The sequence below is a fragment of the Chiloscyllium punctatum genome, chromosome 51 (genome assembly GCF_047496795.1).
Source record: "Chiloscyllium punctatum isolate Juve2018m chromosome 51, sChiPun1.3, whole genome shotgun sequence".
NCBI classification, from domain to species: Eukaryota; Metazoa; Chordata; class Chondrichthyes; order Orectolobiformes; family Hemiscylliidae; genus Chiloscyllium; species Chiloscyllium punctatum.
This window is the reverse complement of record NC_092789.1, coordinates 20,983,373-21,002,869: the sequence shown is the minus strand read 5'-3', so window position 1 is coordinate 21,002,869 and position 19,497 is coordinate 20,983,373. Positions and strand designations below refer to the sequence as shown.

The 19,497-nt window shown below is 41.5% G+C and overlaps 1 non-coding gene across 1 annotated transcript; it reads right to left on the bottom strand.

Annotated features, from left to right (window-relative positions):
• Positions 1-10,560: 10,560 nt before the first annotated feature.
• Positions 10,561-10,642, bottom strand: trnal-uaa (transfer RNA leucine (anticodon UAA)). The gene has a single exon. It is a non-coding gene; the product is annotated as a tRNA-Leu (tRNA).
• Positions 10,643-19,497: the final 8,855 nt, after the last annotated feature.

The window sequence follows — 19,497 nt, the reverse complement described above, 5'->3', positions numbered from 1 at the left end:
TACAGGACTCCAATGAGCGTCCTTCTAAAATTACTGTCTGCTTTCACACCAAACCAATCGTACGTCCCGTTTCCCAAGTCTTCCTGGATTCGGAGCAATCTGACCTTCAAGAGGCAGCCACCCAATTGAAGACTTTCCTAAGGCCTCACTGAAGTCCATAGAGATATATTTCCTTTGATCCTTTTCCTCTCCACGTAGCTTTGATCAGAATTCCTTCTTAGATTCGTGAAAGCCTTTATTTCGGCTTCTGGCACATACTCATATTCACTTCAGATGGCTTTCTCCCTCTCCTCATACGCCTCATCTACCTCCTCTGATAGGAATTGGAATTCCTCACCGACTCTATCGACAAGTTTTGTTTGGATCAGCAAAACCGACATGGTAACTCCCCAACAAATTATTTTAGCCATTTTTGAAAAAAAATTGAAGACTTCCACATCTTTCTCATCAAATTTGAGCAATTTTTGTATATCTTTAAATATTTTCTCAACAGGCCTTTTGCTACCATGCGCCTGCTCATACTCACTCTCTTCCTCACAAAGTTTACGTTCATCCTTCACCTTCATTCTTTTAACCAGGCTTTTCTCTCTTGGTGCTAATATCCGAAGTTCAAACTTCGTCTCTGGCTTCCTGTCCTCTCCCTCTCTCTTTCTCTCCCTTCTGCCTCTTTTGCTTTTTTTCTTTCAGTCATAATTCAAACTGTTTCGTTTTTGCTGCCCTTTCCTTTTTTTGCCTCTCACTCTTCCTGCTTTATTTTAAAATGAAGTTCAACAATCTCTAAAAATTCTGAAGGTCTTTTCAGCAAGACTGCACAAAATAAAACAGACGAGAGAAAAGCTTAGCTGGGAGAACTGGCCACCCCCTTTTGTGGTCCTTTTTTTTAACAGGTGTTAGCTATAATCAAGTTGGCCCAAAAACCCATCAAAGCCAAACGTTTCACAATCGCTGCTTTTGCAACGGAGCAGATCCAGTTCCCGAATGTGGTCTGTGAGAAGCTTGATATGGGGGCACCTTTCCAGACAAGTCAGCAGGGACATTAATGGTGACCCTTCCTTCCCACATTCTGCAGGAAGAGCATGGAACTGTCTGGGCCTATATCTCCTATGCTCTAATTTGTCAAAAGAGATTAATAAAAATGCAACCTTACCTTACCAACCCTCCACATAGCATCTTCATTTATTGGATAGAGAGGAGAATGGGTGCCAGACACTAGACGTTTCGTGCTCCATATTTAGCTGTTGCCAGAATATATTAATTCACTTGCCGAGCAGTCAACGTGCTTCCGTTGCTCTTACGATTGGGCTCCAACGATTCACGAAGTAATAATTAAATATTCAGTCTTAGTTTCCCGGCTCTGCCTGGCTCGTGCTTTCTCGACTATCCGTGCTGAAACATTGCAAATTAATCTCTTCCCCTTTGTCAGTACTTAGCCCCTGACCTGATGCTCATATGCTCACACATGGGTGTTTAAAAGTTTGTTATCGTATCCGTTTCCAAGACTTCTCTGGCAGCACGTTCCTTGCACGCACCACGGTTTCTGTGACAAATATGCCCTTTAGTTCCCTTTTAAATATTTCCCCTCTCATCCTAATCTTACGCACACTAGTTTTGGACTCCACAACTCAGTGGAATGTCCTTGCCTACATATCCACTGTCTGCGTGAGTTTCCTCCCGTTGCTCTGCTTTCCTCCCACAATCCAAAGATGTGCAGGTTAGATCAATTGGCCATGGTAAATTTCCCAGAGTGTTCAGAGGTGTGAAGGTTGGGTACATAACTCACGGGTAATTATAGGATAATAAGGTAGGGAATGCGTTTGCGAGTGACATTCTTTGGAGGGTCGGTTGGGACTTCTTAGGCTGAAGGGTCTGTTTTCATTCTGTTGGGATTTCGTGACTCTTTGATTCTCTGTCCCGCATGATTACGTAAACCTCTATAGGGTCACACCTCAGCCCAGGCCTATTCAGCCTCTGTCTATTGCATAAGTTTTCCAATCCTTGTAAATAAAAAAAGTCACGGAACTCCTACATTCTCTGCTACTTCTCTCCTCCTCCAGCATCCATTTGCTACTTCTCTCCTCCCCCAGCACCCCCATACCACTGACTGAAACTGACAATTTCTCTGTCTAAACGTATCGCTATCTCCTCTGCAATTCTGGTGACAGAACATTCACGTCTTTCCTATAACTTAGAAATACCGCACAGATCCGATTCCGCAAGCTCTCCCATCTCCTGAGGAGTGGTGAGCTTCTGGTTAAACATCAACAACTTGTATCCCAATGGTTAAACATTTCGAATGATCTGCTTTTGTTTTCTTCGCTGTTTACCTCCGAAGCGGCGCCAGTCGCCATCTTGTCCAAGTCTCTTTTTCAAAGCTTTTTGCAATCCGTATCTTCATTGTGAGTCACCATTTTTTTTACTGCCTGTTTTGCAGCAAGCCATGAGTAAGGCACATGATATAGCGGCCTTTATTTCAGTAGGGCGGGAATTCAGCCGGAGCGATGACTCATTAACATTCCAAGAGATGTGAGTGAGACCACACCTGGAGTATTATCTGTACTCTCAAATACGAGATTGTCACCATAGTCACACGGCCTATCAAGACTGCTCCGCGACTTAATAAGATCACGGCCGATCTGATCATCCTCAGTTCTCCTTTCATGTCCATATTATCTATTCGCTTCCTGATTAAAACTTTCTCGATCACAGCCTTGAATGAACCCATCATCCACTCCCTCTGCGAATAAAATTTCCATTCGTTATCCTCTGAGAGAATAATTTCCTTCTCATGTCTGTGGGTATCTCCTTATGAGGAGATCAAGACTTCCCAGCATGGATTCTCTCCCACAAAGGAAGTGACATCCTCTCAGTTTCCCTCACAAGTTCCGAAACAATCTTGTGTATTTGAATAGAGTTACCTCTTCTCAACTCCAGTGAGTACAAGTTCAATCTATTCAAATGCTCGTTATGGAACAGTCCCCCGTCCTTTGAATGCACCTGGTGAGTCTTCTCATAGGAAGATTGGAAATAGACTCAAAGCCAGCGGTGAAATCAGGAATGAGATTCATCCCTCAGGCATTCATCGGCCTTCCCCGAATCTGGTCTACATGTAGAAAGAACAATTTTTGACGGAGCTTCTATTAAACTGATCAGGGCTCCGTCTGATTCTCAGACTGTGTGGACGGGGTTGAGCAGTTATCTAAATCGGACCTGATGTCTCAAGAAGTATTTCGCTAGAACATTGTGAAACATTGCTCATGTCACAGGAAGATTACGGAATGCTCTTCTGGAATGCATACGACAGGAGCAATGCGATAGCACTGGAGATAGCATACTGTTGGGTTACTGCGACAAACATGCTGCCTGTGTTGCCTATCAGGACAAACATGCTGCCTATCAGGAATAACTGATGAAGGGCTTTTGCCCGAAACGTCGATTTCGCTGCTCGTTGGATGCTGCCTGAACTGCTGTTCTCTTCCAGCACCACTAATCCAGCATTTGGTTTTCAGCATCTTAAGTCATTGTTTTTACCTTAAGGGACTAAATACCCTCCCCGTTCCAATAAAGAAATGATTTTGATCTTACTTCATTCAATCTTTTCTCAATCTAGTATCTGTGTTCAATGTCTGATGTAAACGCCTTGGAGACACGTTTATTCTTTGATTCCAGCTCCTGTCCATCTCAGTTATGAATCTCCATCTTGAAAGAACTCAAAGTGAAGAAGTCAGCACTGTGCCAATGGTTCATATACGAGACCATATAAAAAGCGGATCTGTGTTCTTGTCTTTCCATTACCCCTCAGAACTACAGTGCCGAGGTGGGAGATGCTGCTGTGCTGCTTGGAGTTTTTATGTTAATAGGTGCCGCCGTAGGTCGTTCTTTTATGTGTTAATGTTCACTGCAGAGGTTTATACACATCTCCATTGACAAACAGAGGAAAGAGGTTTGGAGAATTTGTCACTGTGCTCGTTAAGTATCTGCTGCCGTTCACGTGTGTGCTTCTTCCACCAGCCCATCGAACATATTTTAAAATAGGGCTTTGTTATAATTTGTTGGAAATATGAAATAAAAGGGTGTTGGATGATGAAGTGGGAACAGGGAATTCAGCTGGATGATCAGCCATGGTCATATTGAGTCATGAAGCAGTCTAGAAGTATCAGTTGGCCTCCACCTGCCCGAGGTTTCCTTGCTTTTAAATGTCTGGTGAAATCTCAGTTATAGTGAGAGATGATTGGCCTCTAACAAGAGTGAGCATATTGTTTCTAATTCCAGTCAGTGAAATGTCTGTCCTAGTTTTCCATTGACTGGCAATGTCACTGGGTTATGTTCATGAGTCAGAGGTAAATGTAGAGTGATAGGACTGGTGAATGGATCTGCCTGAGTTATTCCTCGGCGGGTCGATGTCGATCTTTGAGGCTAAAGGGCCTGTTTCTACTCAGTAGGGATTCTGTGATACTATGTTATGCCAGATGTCACTCTGAGACAAATGCGGAGTTTCCATCAAAGGCATTCCCTCTCGCCTCACCTCTCCAATGCAATTCCTTTCAACTTCTGGACAGGTCTAAAAGCAGATCTGAATTTGATTGCTCCATGTGAATACCACACCGAACACCAAAGATTGGTGTCGACATTGCATGGAACAATTGGCTTATGACATTGACTGTCTCTTTGCTGAGGAGGGTCGATGGCTGAGGGGAAAAATGGCAAATGATCAGATGAGCTTATTATTTTCATTTGCATTACTCTGAACAGAACTGACGCGATGTATTTCGCATATCGTTACGTCTCTGGTAGTGTCCATGACAGATAACACAGAGTGTCCTTGTCACACACATGCAAAGGCTTTGTGTTGAAGATGGGGGATACTCCAAGATCAAGTGGAAATAATTACACTCAATGTCTTCGGAAGCTTGTGGACATCATCTAATGTGAAGAGATTCGACTGAAAACAGTTATACTGGCACCAAAGGAGTCTAGACACTACTTCTGAATATCGTGCACAGTGCTTTATCGTAGGCTCCAGTTATGATGTGTCATCGTCAGGCATCACGTTTGAAGGTGGTGTATGTGGCAATGTCACAAATGTTCATTGTACATCAGTTGACAGTAAAACACCCATCAAAGTGAATGAGCTGCGAATATCTAATGAAACATATCGATTGTGCAATCACTTTTTGAACTCTCTAGCTAATGAATCTTTATTGCATCTTCTACACCTTGGTCCACATCTTCAGGAATAAGAACACATAACAAAGAAAACTACAACACAGAATCAGGCCGTTCGTCCCTCCAAGCCTGCGCTGAACCAGATCCTTTGGCAAAATCTGTCGCCTAATTTCGAAGGATCTGTATCCCTCAGCTCCCTTGCCATCATGCATCTGTCTAGATCCATCTTAAATATAGTGCTGTCGTGCCTGCTTCTACCATATTCGCTGGCAACAGTTTCCTGGCATCCACCACCCTCTGCATAAAGAAATTTCCACACGTATTGCTCTGAAATATTTCCTCTCTTACCTTGAACTCGTGACCCCTAATAATTGGGACCCCTACTCTGGGAAAGGACTTCTTGCAATCCACCCTGTCAGTCCCTCTCGTGATTGTGTAGACCACAATTACATACCCCCTCAACCTTCGTCTTTTTAATGAAAGTAATCGCAATGTCCTCGACTGCCCTTCATTGCTGGCTTCATCCATACCAGGCAATATCCTGGTGAAACGCCTCTCCATCCAACCATAATCTATTGGTAATGAGGCGATCAGAACTGGACAGAGTAATGCATATGTGGCCCCTTCAAAGTCGTACATAATATTACATGACCTGTCAATTCTTATAAAGAATACAGCGCCCAAATGAAGGAAAACATGTCGTATGCCTTCTTGGCCACTCCATCAAACTGTGTTGCCACCTTCAGAATACATTGGACCTGAGCACCCAGATCTCTCGATGCATCAATTTTCCCCAGGGCTTTTCCATTTAACGTATATTTCACTCTCGAACTGGATCTTCCAAAATGTATCATCTGGCAATTGTCTGGTTTGAACTCCATTTGCCATTTTTCCTCCCAAATCTCCAATGTGTCTAAGTTCTACAGCATTCTCTGACAAATATCTTCACTAACGGCTGCTCCACCAACCTTAATTTCATCTGCAAATTTACGAAGAAAATTACCTATACCTTCCTCAAGATCATTCCTGTAAATCTTTTAGACGTTAGAGCAGAATTTTGTTTACTGTTGTTTAAAAATCAGCGATTGGAAATTCCATCTGAGTACACATCTATTTGAAGCCTTCAGAAATCTGATTGTGTCACTGGTTGATTCCCGGTTTCTTTTAAAAAGGATTTACCACCCAATGTATCCTTTCATAGTTTAAGGGAGAATGCTTTGCCAGATTCAAAATTTATATGAACCTGCAGCTCACAACAGAGGGTGAGGTTTGATTTCAATCTCAGAGATTGTAACAGGAATGGATAAGGAGTTCGGATCAACACTTCCCAGCGTTCTAACATTGAGAAAATTCTTTTCCTTTGAGGTTAGTTATATTTATGAGAACTATAAATGGATGAATTTGGAATCGTGGATCTATTGATCTGTTCGGATTCTGGAAATGTTTTACTATCCCATTCTGGCTATTGTTTGGGTCGCAGGAAAGTGTCTCAATCAGGATTTGAATCTGGAATACAAGCTCTACTGCAAGAACACAATTGTCACTGACTATACTCTACTGCTGGGGTCAGTGTTCTTGCGAAATATTTGTGTAAAACTGTGAAATATAGTTACATAGATTTCCTTATTACTATTCTTCAAATGTACGGATTCACACTTTCTTTCAACAGGAATAGCAAAATAAACCAAATCTATCACTCAGTCCCTCAATTTACTTGGAATTTAAAATGTTCAATGACACTCAAGATTTCGAAAATCTTCCAAACCAGAGTTTTGAATAACTGGATTTGGGCACTACGTTTATACCATATCTCAAAGTTCCGATTTTTTATTCATACATTCCCTTTGGTAAGGCAATGATAAAGGGCGTGATAATCTAACTAATGACTATTAATTAATCATATTAATCGCAAAATCCCTTGATCATGATATCCACTCATGCTCAGACAGACAGCTGGAGTGGAGAGAAGAATTACAAAGAAAATGAAAGAATTGTAATTTGCAAGTTCGATTAATCAGGTTCAAATGATGGATTCCATGAGTTCTTAGTATTCTAAATTGTTCGTAAAAACAAAGCTGCATCTATAATTTATACGTCACGGGTGATTGCATACTTTTCACTACACTGCGCCAAGTGATTTCTTCTTACTTTTGTCAGAAGGTTCAACAGTTGTTGAAGTGGATAACAAACGAGACAGAGTAAAACATATCAGCCAGTCCCAACGATTCCAAGATCACTCAAGTCCTGCCAAAACCAGGCCGACGGTCTTTACTCCTTTTTATTTTAATCAATATTATCTGTGTTGGTCGGTAAGCATCTGACCTCCCTCGATTAGCAAAATCAACCAGCAACTAACTGACTGTGCAGAGGATAGCAAGCTTCGATGTTCAATCATCGATAGCATTCCCCATGTTGTTAATCGATTTACATGATCTTCCAGGTCATTTGTCAATGAAACAAATCCCTGTGCGTTCTATTTGTTTTTGACAGAGGTACCTCTTCAAAGTTCACATCTCAACTCACACTCAGATCCGTCAGAAACATCGATAATTCGCGAGGGTCTCTCAAAAGTTCGCTGCTCTTTCTCCACTGCAAAGTGCAAATTATTTGATGTTCGATTTGAAGGTATGTGTCAGTGTGCCACTCCAATCCTTTTTCAAATCATTGGAAAACCGAGTACGGTCTCTTCACACACCAGCATGCACCCTGCTCAATACCAACTGAACATCATCCTGAACAGGAACTGTAAACAATCACATTATTGGCACAAGTCAAGACTACAATTTGAACCAACTTTCTCTCCAGACATTTCCATCATTTGTCTCCATTTCCAATCCTCCTAAACTCATTGCAACGTTAAAACTCATTGTTAACTTTGTTAAATCCACATTCTGCTTATCCAAACGTTTCCCAGGGAAAGTCCAAAGCTCGACGCTTCCATCAATTCCACGTTTGTCAGTCACTCATTAACACATATCAAGTCCTGTCGCCATATGACTCCTGTGTTCACGACGGTCATGAGGTGGCATCCAGGTGAGGTCTCGAATTTAAAATTCTCATCACTGCGTTCGACTCCCTCAATGATTATAAAATCCGCTCAACACCAGGGTCCTGATCTTTTCACAAATTGCTGTTAATTTCCCATTTTCAAATCGATATCCTTTTCTTCCATCTCCCTTCTGACACTCTCTCAGTGTCGCAACGTCTGTTTTCATTGTGCCATTTTTTTTTCTGATTCTCTCACAGGCACGCTTTTCCTATTGTTCACAGACTCACTTCATACGGCGGTACTGATATCTGCCATTCATCTCATCAAGTACCTGACGGATATATTGAAATTTTCATCCCTCCATTTCCATTCCCGCTTTATTGGACACCAAAATAATCTATGGTTTCTTCCTTTCCATTTCAAGGATTGAATATTGGAAGAGATTGTCTCATATTCAATTTCTGCGAGGAAACTTCAGATCACGACAGCTCTCTCCATGATAACATGTTGAATTTTTCACTGCTGCATCTTCGTTTGTTATTTGTTATTTCTCCCTGCACCCAAACTTTAAGAAAACATCATCATTATCAGTCTCATCATTCGACAGGGAAATGTCTCCACAGGATACTCAACAACAAGAGGATATTTCCTCATAGAATTGGTTGCGTAGTTTGGTTTTGTACTAGTGCAAATATAGAAGAATGGGTGTTAACTTTAATGCAGTTTCCAAGATTATTCGTTGAAATGAGAGGCAACATGTGGAGAATTTGTGGGACAGGGTAGTACCGTCGGGAATAGTCTTAGTGGAAGGCGTTATACATTTCAAGCAGAGATAAGGAGAAATAGTTTCTCTCATAAGTTCGTGATTCTGTAGAATTCTTCACTGCAGAGGGCTGCTGCGATTGAGTCATCAAGTGTATTCAAAGCTGGGATAGACAGACTTTTAAACAGGAAACGAATTAAGGGTTTTTGGAATAGGGCAAGAAAGTGATTTTGTGGATGATTCGATCAAATACAATCTCACTGAATGGTGGAACAGTCTTGACAGAACGAGGGAAAGTGAAGGAAAACAACAGATTTTGGACACAATGCAGCCTTCATCCAGATCCTGTTCTCATCAACACGAGCTGAGGTATTAGAATCTGAATAGTCACTATCATGACTTTCCTCCACTGATTTTCCTTATGTTCCTATTAACTCCTGGTTGCTCCAGGAATTGCCGTGTATTAACCTGCTATGCAATCTAATCAGGCTTCTCGTTGAAAGGATATGCGGATTTTCTCGAAAATGTTTTTCCTTGCACTCATCAGGCCATTTCGCACGAACATGAACTGAAGTGGGAAAATCACGTTTATTCCGCATGACAGGCGATCAGGGATTAGTTCGTTCATTGTCACTGATTAGTCTGGGTGCGCCTGTCGAAAATAAAACTATTGATGTGGATTGACACTAAAGTATCAAGTTTGGTTACGTTTAAACTAAGAGCTGTGATCCTCATTTGTAAGTACATGCCTGTGTGGAATGCAACCAAGGATGCAGATTGAGATTTATATATCGGGCTTAATGCATTTAAACTGGACAATGTGAATCTGAGAGGTCAGGGTCTTCCAGTTGACAATACTTCCATTGATCCAGATCGTCAGTTAGCTGCCAGGGTTTTGATGAACTTTAAATTAATCTGTGAGAATCTGATCTGGAGGGGTGCCCCCTTCGGAAATGCACCCACTGAAGTTATTTGAGAATCACCTGCAAGGATTCGTGAAATTTAAACTATGCAATAGAAAGCTGGTTTATCTGAGAAATAGACCATCAATTAGCGTTCGCTTAGTTTGTTGATCAGGAGACAGAAACTGGGATATTTTCCCATGAATTCTCCCAGAGGCGCTGTGGTGAGTTAAGCCGTTCGTTTATCACGTTTAACTTCTGTACATATATTTCCTTTTTGAATCCCGAACTGTTTTCGGTGCTATTTCCCATTTAAGAGCCTGCTGCTCAGAGTCAGCATCGTTATTTCACTAAACCTTCTATTCAACAGCACCCCTTTCTCTCAATTTTCATAAAAAATAGACATCACGGAACGTTGTGATTAACATAGAAATTTCAGAACAAAATTCAGCAGAGTATGTGGAAATATAATTTACCTCTCCTAAACTCCATCCTGATCTCTCTGTCTTTTTACAGAGTGAGTGCACTGTGAAACCAATGTGTTAGAAGTTCCAGAGCTGACGAATATCTACATAAGTGTATGGCAAATATTTGTAGGTACGCACTGAGTGTTTAAAGTATGGTTTTTATTCTAAACTGACCTCAGAGGCTCATGTGATCCGAGACTGCCGAAACAGGCCGTTCAGCCTATCATGTGTACGCCAAACCTCTGCAGAGCCTCATACCGTGCAAAAGGTGCAAGTTAGTAGCAGTGGGATTTGAACCCACGTCTCTGGAGAGACTGGAACTTAAATCCAGCGCCTTAGACCGCTCGGCCATGCTACTACGACTGCATGCTAGCAGCATCTTTGGTTTTGTGAACGGTGACTTCACCGAGCTGCTTGAGGTACATTGTCTCGAACTTCATGTATAAAAGCACGTATATTCTTCAGAAGGCTCGCTGGTTTTGTGGTATGGAAGCTGCAACTGTCAAGACATTATTCTGAACAATAATGGATTATCTACATTACATTCTGATACCATGTGGCCCATCTGATCAAGATCACGTTGCAATCTGACGTAACTTTCTTCGCTATGCAATACACTGCTACTTTCGGTGTCATTTGCAAACTTAGTAACTGTATCTCCTGTGTTCATATCGAAATCATTTACCTCAATGACAAAACATGTTGGACCCAGCATCGAGTCGTGTGGCACACCACTGATCACAGGCCTCCAGTCCGAAAAACAACTCTTTACCATCACGCTCTTTCTTTACCTTCCCAGCCAGTCCTGTACTGAATGGTTAGTTCTCCCTGCATACCATGAGATTTAACTTTGCTAACCAGTGTCCTGTGGGAAATCTTGTCGAATGCCTTATTTAAGTCCATAGAGATCACGTCCACCGCTCTGCCCTCATCGATCCTCATCATTACTTCTTCAAAAACCTCAATCATATTTGTGAGACAAGAATTCCCAAGGACAAAGCAATGTCGATTACCCCAAATGAGTCCTTACTTTTCCAATATGTGTAACTGATGTCCCTCAGGTTTCCCTCCAACAATTTGCCCACCAGCGACGTCAGGCTATCCAGTTTTTAGTTCTCTGGCTTGTCCTTGCCACCTTTCAAAAATGGCGCCATGTTAGCAAACGGCTAGTCTTCTGGCACCTCACCTGAGAGTATCGATAACATAAATATCTCTGCAAGGGGCACAGTAATCACTTCCGTAGCTTCCCACAAAGCTGTGATGTACACCTAATTAGGTCCTGGGGATTTGCCCAACTTAGTGCGTTTCAAAATATCCAATAGTTCATCCTCTATAATATGGACATTTTTCATGATGTCGCCATCTATTAGACCACATTCTACGTCGTCCATATCCTTCTCAACAATAAAAACGGAAGCAAATAGTCGTTTAGTATCTTTCCCATATTCTTCAGCTCCACACCAAGGCTGCTTTGCTGATTTTTGTGGGGCCCAGTTCGCTCCATCGTTACCCTTTCGTCCTTAATGTTTTTATAAAAGACTTCTGGATTCTTCTAAACTATATTGCCAAAGCTATCTCATGTCCCCTTTTTTGCCATTCTGATTTCCCTCTCAAGTATACTCCCTCTGCCGTTGTACTCGTCCAGGGATTCACTCGATCGCTCCTGTCTGTACGTGATGTCTGCATACTTCTTTTTCTTCACTTAATCCTCAATATCTATAGTCATCCAGCATTCCCGACACCTACCGGCCTTTTCTTTCAATCGAACATGAATATACTGTCTTTGGACTCCCGTTTTTTCATTTCTGAAGACTTCCCATTTTCCAGCCATCCCGGTACCTGCGACCCAATCAGCTTTTTAATTTCTTGCTTAATGCCGACAAAATTAGCCTTCCTCCAAATTACAATTTCAACTGTTTGATCTGTTTGATCCGTTTGATCCTTTTCTATTACTGTTTTAAAACTAACAGAACTATGTTCGCTGACCCCAAAGTGCTCCCCTACTGACAACTCAGTCACCTGCCCTGTCTCATTTCCCATGAGGAGATCAAGTTCTGCACTTTCTCTGTTAGGTGCATTCACATACTTCCTCAGAACATTTTCTTAGATTAGATTACTTACAGTGTGGAAACTGGCACTTTGGCCCAACAAGTCCACACCGACCCACCGAAGCGCAACCCACCCAGACCCATTCCTCTATATTTACCCCTTCACGTAATACGACGGGAAATTTGGCATGGCCAATTCACATAACCTGCACATTTTTGGACTGTGGGAGGAAAACGGATCACCTGGAGGAACTCCACGCAGACACGGTGAGAATGTGCCAACTCCACACAGTCATTCGCCTGTCTCTATCTAAACTCTGAATACTACGGCAGTTCCAGTCTATGTTTGGACAGTTCAAATTCCCTACCATAACCACCCTATTAATCTGGCAGATAACTGAAATCTCGTTACAAATTTGTTTCACGTTTTCCTACTGATTAGTATGCGGCCTATAATACAATCCCAACAAGGTGATAATTCTTTTTTTATTTCTCAATTCCATGCAAATGATTTCGCTGGGTGTCTTTCTGGGAACATCCCCCTAAGTACAGCAATAATAAAAGCCTTATGAAAAACGCAACTCCCCCTCCTCTCTTACCTCCCTTTCTATCCTACTATTGCATTTGTATCCTACAACATTAAGCTGCCATTCATGTACATCCCTGAACCATGTTTCGGTAATTGCTGTGATATCTCAGTCCAAGTTCGTACCCATGCCCAAAGTTAATCTGACTTCCCTGTCAGTTCTCTTGCATTGAAATAAATGCTGTTTAATTGATCAGTACTACCTTGTTCTCCGCTTTGTTCATGCCTGCCTTCACTGATTGACTTGCTGCTTGTCTCCATTACACCAGTCTCAGATTGTTATCATTTCTCAATCTCCCGCTGGTTCCCACCCCGCCACTTACTCGTTTGAATCCTCCCGAGCCATTTTAGAAAATCTTCCTGCAAGTATATTAGACCCCTCCCAATTCAGACGCAAACTATTCTTCTTGTACACGTGGCATTTACCCCAGAAGAGATTCCAATAGTCCAAAAATATGAACCCTTCTTCCATAAACCAGCTTCTTATGCTCGCTTCATCTGCTCTATCCTACAATTCCGACCCTCACTAGCTCGTCCCACAAGGAGAATTCCAGATATTACTCCCGGAGAGGACCTCATTTTGAAATTCCTGCCTAACTCTCTAAATTCTACCTTCAGAATATCATTCTTTTCCCTTCCTATGTCGTTGTAATTAATGTGTGCAATGACCTTCTGCTGTTCCCTCCTGTCTTTGAGAGCATTTTGCACCCGGTCTGTAAAATCCTTGATCCTGGCAGCAGGAAGGCAACACACTATTCTGATTTTTCGCAGTTGGCTGCAGATATGTCTGCCTGTGCTTCTGACTAGAATGTCCCCTAACACGATCGATCAGTTGGAACCCTACGTAGCCCTCATGACATTATCGCCTGCCTTGCTACCAGAAACCTGTTTTTTCGTGTTAAATTCCCCTGAAAGTTCATCACCCCCTATATTTTCCAAAACAGCATAATTGTTTGAAATAGGATTAGCCACAGGAGAGTACCTGCCTATCCTTCCTAACTTACTTGGGGTTAACTCACCTAATTTTTTCTCCCATCCGATAACTGCCATCCATCACACCCCCAGCTCTTGGAAATTCCTCATCGCCTGTAACTTTTGCTCCACACAATGCAATCTGTCTGACCGGATTCGCAGTAATTGATATTTATTGCAGCTATAATCCTCAGAAAAGGGTAAACACTTCCAAAGCTCCCACATCTGACAAGAATAGGATATCACACTACCCAAGGCCATTTTGCTACTTCCAGTCTACGCACAAAACATAGCACTGTCTTGTTGTCTCACACCAGACCAACTTAATCCTTTTGCCTTATATTTTTCAAATTTAATCAACAGACACATCCAATAAAAAACAGACACATCCAATATAATCAAGAAAAACCCACTCTACTCACTGTTATATATTTACAGCAAGGCTATACTTGAAATAATAGACTTATCTATTTCTATGCTGTGACCTTTCCCAAACAAGGTGCTCCAAGATCAGTTGCCAATGTCGCTGTTTGTTAAGTTTTCCTCGACACTCTCCAATACATGAACTCAGACAGCAAAGGCAGTAATGCGCAGATTCACTGTTATATCAGTGAGCAATGTCGGTTTCTTTCGTCTCTCCCTTACACACCATATGTTCGCTGCCTTTCTGCTTTTCAAAGTGCCATTATTTGACCTTGTTTTTCTCCATAGTTCCCAAACAATTGCAACAGCATATAAACAGTATTTGCTGCTCCTGGAAGTCACGAAAATCACCTCCAGCACCGAAAATACATCAAAATAGGAGCAGCTGTTACATTTAGATTTTCCCCGACCTCCATCTTGGCTTATCCAGAATCCTCACATGCTGTAAGTGGAAGTTAAAATAAAGTTCCTTCTTTCGATTAATCTGATTTATTCCCACAATAAATACTTTCGATTAGGAATTACCTTTTTCTTAATAGATAAAACAATTATTCGTATTTCACTGAAAGAGTGAAATTCACGTAATTTACAACTTGACCAAACTATTAAAAGAAACTTATTTAGATTTCACAAGCAACATGTCATTGTGGACTTTGCAATTTCTCTTTGTCATGTTCCCTTAATTCTTTGGATGTAAGAATTTGTTCGAAATCTCTTCATCTGAATGTAAATTTCAATTGCCAATGTTTCCAGAATCGTGGCTTCTTCTGTTACCTTCCTGCGCCAATGTTCTTTATTGTTTGCAGAATTTGTATTTCGACCATTCATTACTTTATCTTTTCTAACAATACATTTATCCTGTTTTTTCACTGATGAACTTATCCTTTATGAATGCAACTAACCTTTTCACACTAATTTCTTGTTTGCATTTCTATTTCTATATTACCTTTATAATTCAGAATACTCTAGCAACATACTTTTCCTCCTACTTTTTTTTACTATATATCAAACATGGGGCAGTCGCTAAACTTGGCCTTACAAAAATTTCCCTTATTAGAATGCTTAAGTAATGAGAACTGTCTATTTACAGAGAGCTGAATAACTTGCCAAATGTTTCCTTCGGCGATTATTCTCATTCAGTATATCCAGCTGATGAGAACAAGCTTAATTGTGACCGTCTGCTGTACGTAACTGTCCGACCATTTCAGCCGTGAGCGTTAGCTGCAAAAGCCCAAGCGGCCATCTTGTGCATATCAGTCCTGGTTCACCACGACAACTCCCATCCACAGCCCCATTGCACAATTGGTGGTGTGCAGAATATCCTGGCAGAAGGGTGCTACTATTTATTGAAAGGAACCTTTTGCACACCAATTACATGGGAAAGGGATAGATAACAATGAACGATAATGATAGGAAGTTATCTTTAAAACAACGCACTTTTCTGATGTGGAAGCCAATAACCACTCTCTGCCGATCGCTGAATGCAATTTCTGGAATAGGTCTGCTAACAAGATCACGGCTGTTCCATCATAGGTGGGGACTGTTTTCAAGGAGATTCAATTTAACACTTTTAAAGACAGTGAGTTTCTCGCTGTGTCCAAACGTGTAAGTGATGAACAATAAATCGACAACCATCCACTCCCTCCTCTGCAGATGCTGAGTAGCAACAGCGTGTACCATCGACCAAGGATGTGAGATTTTAGACAGAAGGAAATGTAGGAGAAATTGGATTCTCCTCGGAACAGAGAAGAGGTGAATTGTTCAGTTGTTCGAAATTATCAACAACTTTGGCAGGGTAAAGAAGAATACTTTGTTTCCAATTGGTAGGTCAATAAGTGGAATTATAATTGAAAGGTTATCTGCTAGACATCGAGGAATGGAATGAGGAGAAAGCTGTTTAGTCAGAGAGATGTTAGTATTTGCAATGTGCTTTTTATCAAATGCTTCAACTGTACCGATCCAAATTCCGAAAATATGGATATAATTCCTCAGGTCACACTGCTACTGTACTCCCCTCATGTTGTACTATTGAAAGGATTACTCAGATAGTTAGTATGAATTCGAGTGCACGACACGGTACAGTGGTCGAAGTGGATTCCAAAGGAGATTTCAAAAGAAGCTGACAATACATTTCAAAATCCTGAGTGGAGAGTGCTACAGAGAGAGGGCTGGGGGATAGTGAGAGATGTTGTCCCTTTTGCAAGTCTATGCATTCACGATGGCTGGAAGGGCTTCCTTGTGCACTGTGAAATTCGCAAATACTCCAAATTTGGCAAGAGACTGGATCCATTGTGATTCGTGAAACCTTAGAGAGACCCATGGAATCATCAAATCACAGACTGCTGAAGAGGCCTTTCAGCCTGTCCGGTCTCTGTTGCCAACGATGTCCAAAACCTTTATGAGTCCACTTTCCCACATCACGCTTACAGCGTGTAAGTGCTTTTTAGTGGTTAGAGTGTTTCCTCCTCAGCTACCCTCCCAGACACAGCATGCCAGACCCGACTCTCTGAGTGAAAACGTGTTCCCTCAACCCCCGTCTGTCAGGTTGCTCTTCCCAGAAAATCATACACTCCTTGCCTTTGACCTTCGATTAAGTGGGGCTCTTGCATCGTAACCCCTCTGATGTGACGTTCATAATCATAGACACCACAAACAGGACCTACCTGCGACCTTCCCTTCTCCAAAGAAAGCAACGTGAGCTTAACCAGTCTCTCTTCACAGAGAAACTGCTCCATCCCTTTTCTGTCTGTGTATTGGTGTATGTGTGTGTGTGTGTGTGTGTGTGTGTGTGTGTCTGTGTGTCAGTCCCTCTTCTTGACATAGAGCACATTTTGAAAGAACGAATTAAAACGTGATTCATCAAAAAATTTCTCTCTACCTGTCTGAGTATTAAATGATGATAAAATTTGATAGCGAAAACGAAATGAGTTTATCAAAGCAATCGGTCTCTTCCCTGACAATATTCCAACACACGTTGAACGTCTGTTTGTTTGTCGGTGCATGCGTGTCTGTGAGCATATATTTGTGTTTGTTTCTGTTTATGTATGTGTGTGTACAACCGTATTTGTCTGTCTGTGGTTATGTGCGTGTCTCTGTGTCTTCATCTGTGTCTCTGTTTGTGTCTGCGTGTGCGTCTGTGCGTCTGTGTGTGTGTGTGTGTGTGTGTGTGTGTGTGTCGTGTGTGTGTGTGTGTCTACCTGCATGCAATGGGGTACAATTTGAATGAATGAATTGAAACGCGATGAATCTCTGTATCTTTTCTCTCGTGGTGCAAGTGCAATAATGCCATCCTCCGCTGACATCCCAACGTTAAGTGCAAAAGCAATAGTGTTTTTTTAAGAGAAAATATCAATTGCTATTAATCTTCCAGATTGCACATATGTTTCGTGCTTCAAAGAAAGTGTTTCGAGACTCGTACTAACTTAGTGTTTTCCCTGGTGATGTTATTGCTGCGATCAATGCAGAAGGAGAAGAACGTGGACAATAGAAGTAAATCAATCGCTTTACTGTTTGCTAACGTGGCGAATTTTGGCTGAATACAGACAATGCTGATGGTTTATCCGATGCATTCATTTCTTTAATTACAGTCGCATGTAGATGCCACGCCATGCACATGAAATAGCCTTCATGCTGCAGCTGCTGAGTTCCTGTGAAAATCACTTGTCCTTATGAAATGACCTAGACTAATTTAGACTGCTTTTAAAGAAAGTGCTGAACTGGGCATTGATCGAATTGTTAAATTATTTGCTGTCTCTGAAATCTGTAAATTCACATTTGTTTTACGTTTATTTTACCAAATGAAGCATCTCACACCTAAATCACCAGTACAGATTCCATCGCTCTGTACCTGATTCTGGATCAAGTGTTCCGTTGAATCTGTACATCAACATATGCTATTCGATGTCTGCATGTCTCCCAAATGTTCCTCTTCATTGTGCTTGTATGTGCCAGTGGTGGTTCATTTTTGAGTCTGGTGCTTTGCCGAAGAAACATGTCATGCTCACACGAATTGTCCTTTAGAAGCCAGTGATGAGCTCTGGCACTGACTCACTGTGGTCCATGCTGGTGTCAGCACCTGCAGCAGTGCTCTCAGGAAGCAATGTCCAGAGTTTTTCCCTCATCATTGCGAAGGAAATGTGATGTTTTCCTCAGTCTTGAAGTGTTGTGGCATGGAAATGACGATCAAGTTATCATTTTTTATGCTGTCTCTTTTATCCTTTTATTACTGATCCCTTGCTACATAAAGTGCTGCCAAAGAGATTTTTAAGAGCATCAGCAATGTATATTCGACATATTGCACACCACTGCCTCTGTGTGGAGATAGTAGCGAGTCAATGCTTAAGTGGTTGATGCGTTATTGATCAAATGGCTTCCTGTCTCAGACGCAGAGTCAATTGTTGATGACATGGAATTCCCAGCCTCTGATGTGCTGATGTAATACCAGGATGTATGCTGTTATTCAAGTGCAGCTAGAAATGAATGGTCTAACACAATCTGTTAATTGTGTGTGATTCAGCGATGGCAACGTCATTGAAAGTTAAGGTTGGTGTGGCGGTTATAGGTTTGATTTAATTTTGTTGGAATTAGGATTTTGCTGATGACACTGAAGACCTTTGCCAAGTTTCTGCACAAGCCTGACTGATCTCTATCTTCATGAATTCGGAACTAGAGTTGTTCCACACAAAGGTATCTGATCAAAGCTTTTTATAGCACTTACAGTTGTGATTAAAGAGAGAAAATGAAACACCGAAAGGATGATGGACGTTCCATGAAAACCTCTTGTGTCAGTGGTTGAAGAGTCCAGCACCTACAAGTATATGCAAGTCTTAAACATTTACACTCCTTTTCAGTAGTGTGATCCATTTGTTGTAGGATCGCTTTTCTGTGTCTATCGCATCCAGAAGGCGTAAAATGTTTCTGAGGTGTTGTGTTGAAATTAGAAATAAGTGCTTCATGTTTTGATAATCAAACACCCTTGGGTTTCTGTTGGCTTTCATCTGTCAATCACATGATCTGCCTACGTGGAAGTAAATGGCCATGTTTCAAATTTTAAAAGAGTTGAAAATTTGAATACCATAGCCGCCGATGGCACCAATTAACATGACAGCTCGAGACATTTGGAAGAATGATGAAAGACCACATGACTCGAAGTGACCAAATAACGTTTCATGTAGAATATCGGAA